Consider the following 15,081-nt stretch of genomic DNA (forward strand, 5'->3'; position numbering starts at 1 on the left):
GCCGTCCAGCGAGCACCAGTCTCTCAGCGGACGCAGCAAATATTTTTTACTAGCCGTCTCTCAACTGCCCCGTCCAGCGAGCACCAGTCTCTCAGCGGACGCAGTAAATATTTATCCGTTTCCACTGCCCGTCCAGCGAGCCTCAGTCTCTCAGCGGACGCAGCAAATATTTATTCGTTTCCACTGCCCGTCCAGCGAGCCTCAGTCTCTCAGCGGACGCAGCAAATATTTATTCGTTTCCACTGTCCGTCCAGCGAGCACCAGTCTCTCAGCGGACGCAGTAAATATTTATTTGTTTCCACTGTCCGTCCAGCGAGCACACAGTCTCTCAGCGGACGCAAGTAAAATATTTATTTGTTTCCACTGTCCGTCCAGCGAGCACCAGTCTCTCAGCGGACGCAGTAAATATTTATTTGTTTCCACTGTCCGTCCAGCGAGCACCAGTCTCTCAGCGGACGCAGTAATAATTGATTTGTTTCCACTGTCCGTCCAGCGAGCACCAGTCTCTCAGCGGACGCAGTAAAATATTGATTTGTTTCCACTGTCCGTCCAGCGAGCACCAGTCTCTCAGCGGACGCAGTAAATATTGATCCGTTTCCACTGTCCGTCCAGCGAGCACAAATCTCTCAGCGGACGCAGTAAATATCTTTTTCATTATTATTTTTCTTTCCTCTGTCTGTCCAGCTAGCCTCAGTCTCCCAGCGGACGCAGAAAATACCTATGTCTCTATCAGTCCGCGAGCACTAGTCTCACAGCGGACTCAATAACATCTATTTTTCCTCTGTTTGTCCAGTGGGCCTCAGTCTCCTAGCCTGGTAATACCAGACTCTGTCTACGAAGCAAAGTGAAGTAGCAGAGTCTGCAATGGCATAATAGAGAAGTGTTTTCTCTCTCGCTAGGGGGCACTTGTCTGAAGTTTAAAAATCATTGGTTACCCGTAAGCCAATCAGATACGTTTAGTTATGACGTATGTTATGCGCCTGTACAGCCGCATCGAAGCACAGACATCATGCATCGAACTCAAATCTATGATTGAACTTCCACTGTAAATCTGTTGTTAAACACTCTTCTTGTTCTGGCTTCAGTTTGAAAAAGAGTTGAATGTTCTCCATAACAAAGCGAATTGCATCCCGTGTCTCGTTTCCCATTTCCGCGGTCGTTTCAGTTTTCGATTTCTCTAACCTACAATTTAAAACTCTGTGCTTAGCATCTACGTCACGGCTCTCAGCCCGCCCTCTGCTCGTTGATTGGCCCGGCTGTTTCCAGACCGGTGGCAAACCGAAAGCTCTGACGCTGTATCAGACTGAGTATAGAAGCGAAATAAAATTGAGCGGAAGTAGGAAGTCTGTCGTAGTCAGGCTATCAGTCTCCCAGCGGACACCGTAAATACCTATTTTTCCTCTGCCTGTCCAGCGAGCACTAGTCTCTCAGCGGACGCAGTATGCATCCATCTCTTCCTGTTCTTCGTCCAGCAAGCCCAGTCTTCCAGCGGACGCAGGGACATAATTCGTCTCCCATATCTGTCCAGCGAGCCTCAGTCTCCCAGCGGATGCAGTAATATCTATTAGTTTCCCCTGCCTGTCCAGCGAGCACTAGTCTCCCAGCGGACACAGAAATATCTATTGGTGTCCCATGTCTGTCCAGCGAGCGCTAGTCTCTCAGCGGACGCAGTAAATACCTATTCATTTCCTCTACCCGTCCAGCGAGCCTCAGTCTCCCAGTGGACGCAGGAATATAATTTGTTTCCTCTATCTGTCCAGCGAGCCTCAGCCTCCCAGAGGACACATTACGCATCTAGTCAATATATCATTACACCTCGCAGGCAGACGGTGGAGCTTGTCTTCCCGACATCGTAACCGCTTCTTCCTCAACTATTAACCAACAGGACCTGCCTGCTCCTCTACTTCTGCCAGAGGCATTGCGAGATCTCCTGGTCAACGACCATACTTCTAAAAACGTCAGCCCGCCAAATCTCTGCGTTTTGGGGGGTTCGTAGTCCGGCGGCTGTCCTTTTGCTCTCTTGTTTTGGGGGAGTACTCTGGGTTCGGGCCACTTCCCGAGCTCGGAGCCCTCCACCCGGACAGCACGCCAAATACGCATAAACTTACGGTATTAATATACGTAGATGTGAACTCGTGAAATGCTGTTTTATAACAAAGTTCGGGAGGAACAGTCGCAGTTCATTAACCTGATTAACACAAGTGGAGACCAATCAGTAATCAACTCATGACAAGGTATAAATGACAGCAGAACCTATCTCTGTTCATTGACCGTTTTCAGCATCCCTCCTCCACCCCATTTCTCCTCACTTATAGATCCATCTACTCTTACCACAACCGGGGGGAGTACTCTGGGTTCGGGCCACTTCCCGAGCTCGGAGCCCTCCACCCGGACAGCACGCCAAATACGCATAAACTTACGGTATTAATATACGTAGATGTGAACTCGTGAAATTGGGGGAAAAAGGACATTGCGATATTTAATTTTTCTGAGATTATATATTGCAATATGAAATCTATTTTTTTCTTACAAATAAAATTGGGGTGAGCACACTTACATTCTCATTTTAAATGATTTAAACATCAGTGTATTATTTAAATTAGAGTAAATTATTTGTTTGCAACTTAGGATATGGTTTGAATTGTTAACATTAACTTACATGATCTAACCACAAGCAATACTTTTGTTACCATGTTTATTAATCTTTGTTTATCTTAGTTTCTAAAACACAGCTGTTCATTGTTTGGTAATGTTACTTCACAGTGCATTAACTGTTAACAAATACTATACAACTTTTGATTTTAACAATGAAGGCTATAGCCTAAATGTTGAAATTAAAATGTTGTAGAAGTGCAGTTTAGTAATAGTAAATGTAAATAATGTAATTAAATAGTTTAATAAATAGAACAATATTGTTTCTATTCAATTCACACGTCTCGCAAGTTCAGTGTTGGACAGGTCAGTTGTTTAAACCATTCATTAAATTGAATTGGTTCAAAGGAATCATTAGTTATCCTGTGATGTCACTATCGTGGATTCGTACATTGCGATATCGATGCTTAAACGACACATCGTGCAGCCCAAAGTACATACTTTTTTTTTTTTTTTTTCATTTAATATGTATTTAAACTGAATAACATATTGAAATCTAAATGAATCATGTATTTGGTGTTGGTGTCTCCACACAGAAATGAGACACAGGTGGATCCACTGGTGCTGAATATCAGGTGAGACCTGCACTTACAATATACGAACATTAACGGTCACCTCACACTACAATAATACTCAGGTGAAGCTGACCTCAATTGCTTCACCTTATTCTTTTTGTATCTCTCAAACGACTTGATGTAGTTGTCTTTGTTCTAATTGCTTTAATTGAAAACAAATTCATGAAACTGAAATAATTCTGTCTCCCTCACAGACCCAAGAGGAAACTTTTTTCAAAGCAAGTTCATCAAGTATGGAAACCTGAAACTGCCAAAAAAGAGCAAACCACGCGCAAGAGAACCTCCGTTTACAGTACGTTCTCATTTAATGTATATTCTTTTACTGAATCATAACATAAAGGATAGTCAACAAAAATGTGCTCTCTCATGTTACTCCATGAGAAAATTACTTGGCATACTTAACATACTATAGATCTTCTCAGTTCTTATAACTGCACATTTTTATAAACATGTTCCATAAAACTTCTTTAAAAATAGTTTTTGAGTTGCACAGAAATCAGACACGTTTAGAACAACTCTCTAAAAACTCTATGAACATCAAGCTCCTAATATAAATCTCTAATCATTAATAAATGCTTGTTTTGTGTGCACAGAAGTTTCCAGGAGAAGTAGTATCTGTTCAGATTTACAAAGCAATGTTAGTGTGACAAGCCAGCCCAGAAGGGTGAGTTATCTTCACTGTGTGTGTGTGTGTGTGTGTGTTTACAGTGCAAGCATTTGTACGCATAATAACAGCATAAGTGTTTGTTCCTTTCAGAAATGGACCACAGAAGAAGACAGGAAGCTGAAAGCAGGTGTGAAGAAGTATGGAGAGGGCAAAATGGAGAATGATCCTGGATGACTTTGAGTTTGACAACCGCACCGGTGTTAATCTCAAGGACCGATGGAGAATCCTGAAGAAAACCGAACTGCTATGAGCTGCAGGCGGCTTTTGCTTTTAGTATTTAAAGAGCTTTAGAAAGTGCCGGTTTTTCAGGCACTTTTTTGAAAGTGTTTTCAGTTCGGTTTACGTAATTGATTTACACATCTATAGTGTTCAGTGAATAATTCCATTGTTATGCTTGTAATTTCACAAAATATGTTTGGAAATCAGGAGCACCGTTTTGTAAATTAAAAGTAAAAACTTATTTAGCAGAAGTACGACTTCTGGAAAAAACAGCTTTAAAGGTTTCTGTTGTTGTTTTGTTTGAACCGTAAGATCAAAATCTGTCCAGTAGAGGATGCAGGTGAGGCAAATCTGAGCTTTTTTATTTTATTATTATTCTTTTCTTTCTTTTTTTGCCTTTTTAAATCTGTTCCTAGACATTTTCACAGGAAAAAGGAGTTTGAAACAATACAACTGTAAAAACTTAAGAGATTTTAATAAATGTACGGTATGTGAAAGTGTGATTTGTTTGGTTTTCTGAGTTATGTAATATAATGTTCATTTGTGGACTTTAACAAGGGGGTGAAGAATCATCTTAGGTGTGTTTAAATGAAAATGAAGCTGTGCACAGGGGACAGGAGCAGTGCTGTAGTCTCTGTACTTTCCTCCATGTTCCTCTGCAGCGGGGGCTGCCCACTGCCTGCCAGTGTAGAAGCTCATCCCCTGCCAAAGACCAGAAGAATCGGTCATCAGGTGGCAGGTACAAAAACCTTACTGTTTTACATTATGATATTTGTGGTTTACATTTCATTTACATTGTGTTTGATTTCATTCCATGATATTTAAAGGCTTCTGGCATGAAATGCTTGACTTGTCTTGCAATGGCTAGTTTTCTAGTTTATATTTGCGCTTTTGAAAAAAGTCTTATGCTCAAGGCTGGATTTATTTTATCAGAAATACAGTGTAAACTAATATTGTGAAATTTAAAACAACTTTATAAAAAATAAAAAATAAAGGTCTTAAAGGGATTGTTCACCCAAAAATGAAAATGTAATGTTTATCTACTTGCCCCCAGGGCATCCAAGATATAGGTAACTTTTTTTTCTCTCTCTCTCTCCGTAAACACACACCAAGATTTTTAGCTCAAACCGTTGCAGTTTATCATTCTTATAATGTAAGTGGATGGTAATCACAGTTAAAACATGCAATAAAACAAAAACAATTGTAGATGGGTGTCAATGGTCCATTTGAGAGATAGGTGGCGGTAGTGCACTTATAAATTTGTGATCCACCATAAAGCAAGAAGACGACCACGATTCCTCACCAAGGGCAAGGAACTCGACCGGAAGTTGAAGTCGGGTGGGGGCTGCCATCTTTTAGCAGAACTTCACTTGCGTTAGCATTCCCATTGACTCCCATTCATTTTGGCGTCACTTTGACAGCGAATAATTTTACATCTGAGGCGTTTAAAGACTCTGTTTGTCCAATATTTATTTCTAAAGATACACGACAATGTATAAAAGGGCTCCATTACCTCTATGTTACATATGGCCCCGTATAAACAGTTTTTGTAAAAAAAATAGGCTAACGATTGCGTCATAACCACTCGGCTCTCTGTCGCATTACGTACAGACAGGAGGAGAAGCTTTCAGGCAATTAACTTAATATGGCATTACTGGCGTTACATTTTAAAATACTATACAAAATAATTAATCAGAATACTTACTCCTGCTCACTCACGACAAAGAACTCCCCGCTCAAGCTCGCCGTCTCTGCCAAGATTAACGATGGCAGTTTTGCACGCACAGCCCTTAGAAGATTTACATCTGTCAGACCAGGTTGCTGACGTCGTCAAGCTTCGTTTGAGTCTGCGCGTCAGAAACGGAAGTGCTAAAAAACGCTAAAACTGGGCTTCATTAGTCTCAATTGAGTTCCAATGGGGTCGCTGTGTCCATTTCTTTTACTGTCTATGTTCCTCACGCACCTGCTGCTGTGAATGCGCACAGGATGATGCCCTCAAGGAGACTCTTTATTTTTATTGTATGTTTAGCCATGATTCCCATCCACTTACATTATAAGACTGATAGACTGCAACGGTTTGAGTTAAAAATCTTTGATGCCCTGGAGGTAAGTAGATAAACTTTTTTTTTTTTTTTTTTTTTAGGTAAACTTCCCCTTTATTGTTTTAAAATTGTAAGAGCCTTTTGCAAAATGTCTCATGAATTCTGTTGTTTTTTCAGCATGAAATCATCTGAACTCACAAGATGATGTGCTATGATTCTCTAAAATAACACTGTGACATTGTGGGTACACTACTCTCAGCTAGGCCTACCGTCTCCTTGGCAGCTCTGACTGCGGTTGTTCATCGCTGGAGGTTGGCAGGCCACACAGACGGTGTAGCCCTCCCTCAAGTACTGCATCCAGGCGTGTAGGGTCTGTTCTCCACCATGCACTGCGCTGTCAGAGACTCCATCTTGAACTCCATACAGAAACTGTGGAGCACACGCCATCATCAAGTGACTTAAGTGTTAATTGTGAGGTTATATCACTGTTCCTATTCAGACTATAGAAATATAAAATCAGTTCACCTTTTAAAAATTGCAGTTACAAGAAGTTAAATATGGTGTTATTATAATCGTTTTTTTATAATAGAAACAACTAAAGAAATGCGTAAATGGGCTCCTCATCACAAATTCTCATCGTAAACAGTGTCTTTGTGCTTGTTTAATCTTGGTGATACATACCCAGAATCTCACTGGGGCCCCATACAAATCATGTGTTCTGCCTTTGCTGTACTCCATTGTTGTTATAAATGCTGCTCCTGGAATAAATCCAACACAGTTACCATTTGAGATTCCACCAATAAACAGTTAAGTGATTCAACTTTATACCATCAAATAAAATAAAAAAAATACTAATGTATTAAACATTTATAATTAAACTTAAAAGTTCCTTTTTTTTGACGTACTGTGTTTTTTCTAATTTGCCAGTGTAAGCAAGAAGGCAGGATATTTTAAAAGCAGTACTGAAAGAGAAATATGTACTTTTAGTACTTCAAGTATAACAAAGTATATAAAAAAACTACCTACAGATAGTATATTAATGTGATAAATAGAAACATTTATTGTACATTAAATCTTTTGTCATGTTTCAAAGTACACTTTACTAACCTACCTGCAAAACCACTGTGTTTTTTGAAAGGCTGTTACATGGATAAATTGGGTAACACTTCATTCTAAGGTGTCCATGTTACACATTACATCTTATAATAACAATAAATTATGCATAATTACATGCAATTAACTCTAGGCCACACACTAATCATACAGTGGGTTTCTCAGCTACTTAAATGTTTAATTGCACTGTAATAGGACACTTTAAAATGAAGTGTAACCAATAATTGCAACTTCATCACAAATGTATAATTACAAGTGCATTTAATGCATGACGCACAATTTTAATAAAAGTTGCTTTAAAGTATGTTTTAGTTTACTATAAATGTTTGACTACATTCAGAAGCACACTCTAACTATTATACAAAGACGATAGAATTATGAATTTACATTTGAATATGTATTTAAGTCCTACTTAAGTTGGTCAAAAACCTTAAGTTCAGCAAATTGCATTTAATATAAATGTAAACTATAATACATTTTCATTTAATTGTAAATAACATGCAACTGAGTGTCTGAAAAATTACATTCGGTTTTCACTTAAGTATTCTTTAAAACTATATTATTCTGAAATGAGTACTGTGATTTTCACAAGAGCTCTTACAAATATTAATCAAAAAATACAAATAAACTCAGACCTTGCACAGAAGTGCAAAACTGTCCCTTGCGGTCCAGATACTCCATGCATCCGGCCTGTTCCTCCAGCCTCGGACAGGCCTGTCCACTGTTTTGGGGCAGTCTCTGAACGCTCCGTCTCCGGACCCGGAATGAGGGCTGGCAGGGTTGTGCGCACCCACTCCAGTGACTCCACTCACTCACTACACACGACTGAGCTAAAAACACAACCAACAGGTGAGAAATGGGACCAATATAAGCACATTTTGGACAGATTTAATATAATCAGTAGTTCAAACCAGTGGGGGCCCACTATGCCCTAACAAACCTCCATTTAATCAATTATTGTCTTGTGAAATGAAAAGCTGTGTGTTTTTGAAAAAAAAAAATATTTTGTTAAGGCATTTTTCATTTAAACTGTCGCTTCCTGGCCAAAATCCATAATCCATAACAACGTTTCCTCCATTGAAAAGTCTATCCTCTGTTGTCCTCTCACATTAAAATCCACTGACATGTTTGTTTAGAACTGTTTTAGACTTTTTTCACCTATAAACGGTGCTTGATCTGTGCATATTTGTCTCCTGATTTAGATGAGCCAACCTTTTCAATGGAGAAACCGATTTTATGGATAGAGGACTCTGAATTTGTTTATTACAAACACTTCCCAAGGTGTGGATTATTGTGATGTTTTAATCAGCGGTTTGGACAAATGAGTAATGCTAAATTTCTCCAAATCTGTTCCAATGAAGAAACAAAGTCATGTAGATCTTGGATGGCCTGAGGATGAGTACATTTTCAGCAGATTTTCATTTTATGTTGAACTATTCCTTCACTGAAAGACTACATTACTACCACAGTACTATTTAAATGAACTACATTAACTGATGTATAAAATCCATCATTTAAAATATGTGGTTGGTAAATGTGTACTAGAAATAAAATGCCTAGTCGTCTGCCCAAAATATTACTGTACCACATACCTGGACACTCTGTAGGGTAGTCAAAGCAGCAGTCTTTAGTCTTTAAACACCTCTCATCACAATAACACGTCCCATAGACACGGTCCATCCTCCAGTCAGTAGTGACACAGGTGAAATCTGTACCTTGACAGCACCTTCCTGAGCATCCGCCTTCTGCAAACTGGTACATCCCAAAACAGCGGCCCAACCACCAGAAGAGCACTCCGGCCCAGTGACAACAAGCCCATCATTTCCAAAAAGAGCTCTAAAAAAGTCCCTGTTACTGTCTTCGGTTCCTCTTGAGTCAGTGCCACAGGTCTCATTCCTGGAGAGGAAATGATTCTGTCACAGTTGAAGTCATGCTTGTCAGATGAATCCTTGTGACCAAACAACTCTTCTTCTGGTTGGGCTGAAAGAAAAAGCTATATTCTGCTGGCAATTGAATGTGTTTGTAAAAATCCTTCTGGAGCGTCTCTGCCCTTGTTCCAGCACACAAAAGTGAACGAGGTAGAGAAAAAGAGAGGTGGGGAAATGTTGTTTGAGTGAAGGGTGTGTGAAAGTTCTCTCTCTCTCTCTCTCTATATTGCCCTTTTGGCTGCTATGCCCTGTTGTACCACAGCAAACTGATCTCAAACCAGTGCCCAGCCTGTTTCTAAAGCTTGTACAGCAGGGAAACAGTGGGAGGAATGTGAACACTTGGCCTTGCTCCAGTCTACAGAGCTTGGGGCAGCACAATCCCCGGTTGCTGTCACATCTTCATATCGACTCCACAAGAGCAGACAGTATAGAAGTGCATCCACCTCTGCAAACTCCCACAGAGAGACTTCACGTTATCTTTGTTCATTAATGGTGGTATTTCTGCGACGTTTCCTCTTTGGAATGATGGAAATGTGATTAGGTGAGAGAAATTAGGTTACTGAATTAGTACTTATCTAATCAGTATGCAACCATAACTCAATCAAAGTAACTCAGGATCTACGTGTGGGTTTATTTACAAGACGCTGAAAAGTTCAAAGTCCACATTTAAAAAGTTAAACTGCAAGAAAAAAAAATGACGAAAATATATTATATATATTATAAAATGTGGATGTTGATAGCATATTTTTGTTTCTATGCTTGGCTGAAACCGTTGTCCCTCCACAGGGAACTCGGCCTAATCATGAGAGGAATGAGGGCTGCTCATGCGAAGAGAGCAAGATCAAGGCAGAGACGGGATATTAGTGAGAATTAAACTCTAGGAGATCTGCTGTGACTGTTGGCAAACTCCACTGCTTTGATTGTTCGCTGCAACAAGGGAGCCAATTCAAGCAAGAGTAACACTCTTTAACATCATCATCAAACCACAGGAAATGACATCACCACTCAGTAGGCACAGTATTGCTGCAAATGGAAGAATGGCCGGAATGTTTCTGAAAGTAAACATAGAAGACCAGGGGTGTCGGACTGGGGATGAAACCAGTACTGATACTGATTACAAGGGCCCCAAAGGAAGAGAGGGCCCTTGAATAATATTTTCAAGGGGGGGGCATTAGGACTCTAGGATCAGGATCTTGTGCAGCGCCCCTGTAGAAGACATTTGTATCAAGCTATCATCAGCCATCTCTTTTTATTGAGAATTCAAATAGAATGTATTTGATTTCAGTGCAGATTTTCTTTTGGATATATTGAAAGTGCAGCAGATATAATTTTTTCCATCAAATGTGGCAGATTTCCCTGTTGGCCTTTGAAACTCAGTTTGTAGAGTTTGAAAAACAGGTTCATTCAATTGCATGTTTGAATGGACTTTCCACATTTAGTGTTTAACTGCATTGTTGTGTGTGTGTGTGTGTGTGTGTGTGTGTGTGTGTGTTGTGTGCACGCGCGTGTTTATGGGTGTATAAGTGAAGGAGAGTTATGTTGGGTCATGTCAGTGTTATGCATACCACAGCCCCCTGAGAAAACCATCCATACAAACTGCCAATGTGGATACCAAACCAATGCAAATAAACACTAAATCAAACGAGCCCAATAGCACTGGTGCTAGAGCACCCCTAAATATCACAATCAATTTGCAAAAGATTTAATGCATGCTACTACAGTTTCATCTTCACTACACTTATTTTTTCCAACCCTGTTACAGCCATGTGTTACTATGCGTTACTATGCAACCTGTTGTTCTGTAAAGTAACAGGGCTGATAAAATTTGATGATCATGCATTTGTTTTTAAGTGTTTCAATCCTGGTTGAGAGATGATATATTGGAATCTCCTAGAGGTGTCATGATCTGCCCTCGTGTCCTTGATTTTTCCTAGTCTTGAGGCAGGATCATGACAGACCCGTGTTGTGTACAAGCACATGGCCTTGCTTTGGGCCATGTGCTTGTGTTGTCTCGTTCCCTTGCCCCGCCCCCCTTGTTATCCTAGTCGTGTTGTGATTGTCCTATCTGTGCCACCTGTCGTGTCTTGATTGTTCCCCCTATTTAGATCTCCTAGTGTGCTCTGTCTTGCGTCGGTTCATTGTGTTCATTGTTTGTGATTGTACCTCTGATGTGATTTGTGTGTTCCTCACCTGTGATTGAGATATTGTATCCTGTATAACTGTGAGTGTTATTTGTAGTCAGTGTTCTCTAGTTTTGAGTCTTTGTATATCTTGCCTTATCGGTCCTGTTTAGTTATTTTGTATCTGCCCTAGTCCTTGTTTTCCCCCTCGTGGGTTTTTATTTTCCCCTTTTTGTAAATAAACCTGTTTGTGTTGTAAATCCTGTCTGCACCTGAGTTCCTCCCTGCCAAAACCCTGACAGAATGAACCGACCCCCAAGGAACTCAGCAGGCAGGAGGGCCTCTGAGCTTCAGCGTCAGGCGGAGTTCCGGAGGCTGTGCTGGACGTCATCCCCCGCCGACAGGAAGGGGGTCACCCTCCCATACTCGCCTGAGGGGGAATGGGTCCTCCGTAATTATGCCCGGCTGTGGGAAAGCATCTCCCAGGAGGAGCCACAGAGGTCCCCTCCACCTACCCAGCTGCCAACGATCCCTGAGGGTCGTGTCCTGGCCGTGGCAACCCTGGGGGATCAGGCAAGCCCCTCCCAGAGTCCTGAGGTGCCCTCCACAGCCAGCAGTCTCCCCATGAAACGAGGGAGACGGTTGTCATGGGAGTCAACTTCTGAGTCTTCGGCGTCCGAGACTGCCCTGCCCGAGACCAAACTCCCCCAACCCGCCTCTGACCCAGCTGTGGCCTCTGCACCGCGCCCAAGGAGGAAGAGGAGGAAGAGGGGGCCTGCCGGTCCTGTGACCCTGTCTCCTCCCGTGCCAGCAGCGGAGAGCGGAGCGCTGGCGTGCCGTGCCAGCAGCGGTGGGCGTGCCCGAGCCAGCAGCGGTGAGCGCTGGCGTGCCCGAGCCAGCAGCGGTGAGCGCTGACGTGCCCGTGCCAGCAGCGGTGAGCGCTGGCGTGCCCGAGCCGGCAAAGAAGAGGGCAGTATGCAAGTCGGCAGTCGTGAGAGCGCAGGAGAGTGCCGCGGCCGACTCTGCAGCAAAGACTTTAGTACAGTGTGTCTCATCTCGTAAGGAGATGCCAATTGTCTTAGCGGCTAAAGCCTTTTCAGATTATTTGTCTAGTCTTGTCCGTATCCTAGAAGTCCCCGTCAGTCCTGTCTTGTCCTCAGACCCTGTCCCCAGAAATCCCGAGTGTCCTGATGTCGTCTCCCCGTGTCCCGTAGATGTCGTCTCCCCGTGTCCCGTGAGTGTTGCCCCGTGTCCTGCTGATGTAGTCATGTATCCTGTTGATGATGTCCCGTGTCCAGTAGATGTTGTCGTCCGTGTCCAGTAGATGTTGTCCCCCGTGTCCAGCTGTCGTCTCCCCGCGTCCCGTAAGTCTTGCCCCGCGTCCCGTAAGTCTTGCCCGCGTCCCGTAAGTGTTGCCCCGCGTCCTTGTCTTCTCCTATCATGTCCCCTGTCAGTTGTCCCGAGACCCCTCCCCGCCCCTCACCACCCAGACCTGCCCGTACCCCCCGTCGTCAGCCTTCGTCCTGTCCTCCTAAGATTCCTGCACCACCCACACCCTGGTCTGTCCCCCATGAACTTTGTGGTCCCGCCTCCTCCCCTTCCCTGTTTGTTTTTTTTTGATTTGTCACCCTAACCCTGCCGTCGTGTATTCATGTCTGCCTTTGTTATTATTTGTCATGTCTTGTTGGTTTGTGTCTGTGTCCCAGTCCGTCATGTCTCGTGTTTGATGTTCCCTTGAGGAGCGTCTGGAAGCCGCTCCTTAAGGGAGGGGTTCTGTCATGATTCTGCCCTCGTGTCCTTGATTTTTCCTATTCTTGAGGCAGGATCATGACAGACCCGTGTTTTGTGTACAAGCACATGGCCTTGCCTTTGGGCCATGTGCTTGTGTTGTCTCGTTCCCTTGCCCCGCCCCCCTTGTTAACCTAGTCGTGTCTTGATTGTCCCATCTGTGCCACCTGTCGTGTCTTGATTGTTCCCCCTATTTAGATCTCCTAGTGTGCTCTGTCTTGCGTCGGTTCATTGTGTTCATTATTCGTGATTGTACCTCTGATGTGATTTGTGTGTTCCTCACCTGTGATTGAGATATTGTATCCTGTATAACTGTGAGTGTTATTTGTAGTCAGTGTTCTCTAGTTTTGAGTCTTTGTTTATCTTGCCTTATCGGTCCTGTTTAGTTATTTTGTATCTGCCCTAGTCCTTGTTTTCCCCCTCGTAGGTTTTTATTTTTCCCCTTTTTGTAAATAAACCTGTTTGTGTTGTAAATCCTGTCTGCACCTGAGTTCCTCCCTGCCAAAACCCTGACAAGAGGGTCACTTGAATATGGCATTATTTTGCATGGGTTGTTAATGAAGGTAACACGGCTGACATGAAATCAGGGGACACAATAACGTACTTTATATTTTATAGACCGGCTAAAACCTTAACCTTATCAGCATAAATGCTATTTAAATTAACTACTTTTTTGATGTAATATTGATGAAAAAAAAGACATCGTATTATTATGTTTTAAATTGCAAAATATTTGATATTTTAATTATATTTTGATTATTGCTTAGGGACACAAAAGGCACCAATTTCGTGAATTTACCCTTCTATTTTAATGTAATTATTTTATTCCTATGATGGCAAAGCTGGATTTTCAGCAGCCTGCTTTACTCCAGTCTTGGTGGTCAAGTAGCATTTATTATCAGTGAGGGAAAAGAGTTGTGCTGATTTAATATTTTATATTTTATTTTTATTTATTTATTTAATAGATTAAAAGGAACATCATTTATTTGAAATCTTGTGTTATGTATTTCCTGTCACTTTTAATCAATTTTAATGCATCCTTTTACAAATAAAGACATTCATTTCTTTCTTTTCTTTTTTTTAATTGACCTTAAACTTTCAGAAGGTAGTGTACAACTTATAACTTATGAATGGATTAAAATATTAAGAAGGATATTGTAAAGATGTCCTAATCCAAAACAAATTTTGCTAGATTTTGAAGCTTTTTTTTTCATTTGCAGCATATATTTTCTCCGTATTAGAGTAATACATTATAATAATTTATTTAATTTTCATTCAGATTTATTTTAAAGTGTTTTGTGATAGATAAATAAATAAATCAGTCTTTTTGAAATCTCTCAAGTTTCCATGGCATTTTATCTTGACCTCAATCTGTGTATCTCTTCTTTTAATGTGATGTTATAATATCACATTATCTATAATGAAAGAGCAATTTATTCAAGGTTCCAGAACTTCCTCTTCACTTGGTTTCCATCTGTTACAGTCTGATGGCTTGTTGATAGAGTGACTCAGCTCTTAGTTATGTAGAGAGTATCCATGCAGACACCCGCTTCTGTTTGTGTAAGGTGCAGGTGTGCTCTCATTGTTGACAATGGACAGAACAGTGAGTCTGTTTGTAATGCTGAACTAGAAAGAGAGGAAAACGGTAATAAAATCAGAGCAACACTGGTTCAGCCATTTTTAAAGACATATTAGTGGATCAGTGGCGACTGCTGTCTTGCATCAGTCGGCTGTGTGAAACCTGTTTTTTCAGAATCTGGAGTTCCAGTGAGGTGAGGTGTTACTCATCATTAGCACATGAGGGAAAGTTGTAAAGCTACAGGATGTGCTCTGATACTGACCAAAAGTATAGTGGGTCAATATCAGTGTGTCCAAACTGCAACTGTTATTTCATCATCAAAAAAAAAAAAAAAAAAAGCGACTTTCACTGTGGAGCAGCAGGAGTAAAAAGCGTAAAAGTGTGATTAAAAGCATATC

At 41.5% G+C, this 15,081-nt stretch overlaps 1 pseudogene; it reads right to left on the reverse strand.

The window, feature by feature from the left end:
• Nucleotides 1–4,502: 4,502 nt before the first annotated feature.
• Nucleotides 4,503–9,087, reverse strand: LOC113072656 (somatomedin-B and thrombospondin type-1 domain-containing protein-like; annotated as a pseudogene).
• Between the last annotated feature and the right edge of the window lie 5,994 nt (nt 9,088–15,081).

This window comes from Carassius auratus, unplaced genomic scaffold, assembly GCF_003368295.1.
Source record: "Carassius auratus strain Wakin unplaced genomic scaffold, ASM336829v1 scaf_tig00009826, whole genome shotgun sequence".
NCBI classification, from domain to species: domain Eukaryota; kingdom Metazoa; phylum Chordata; class Actinopteri; order Cypriniformes; family Cyprinidae; genus Carassius; species Carassius auratus.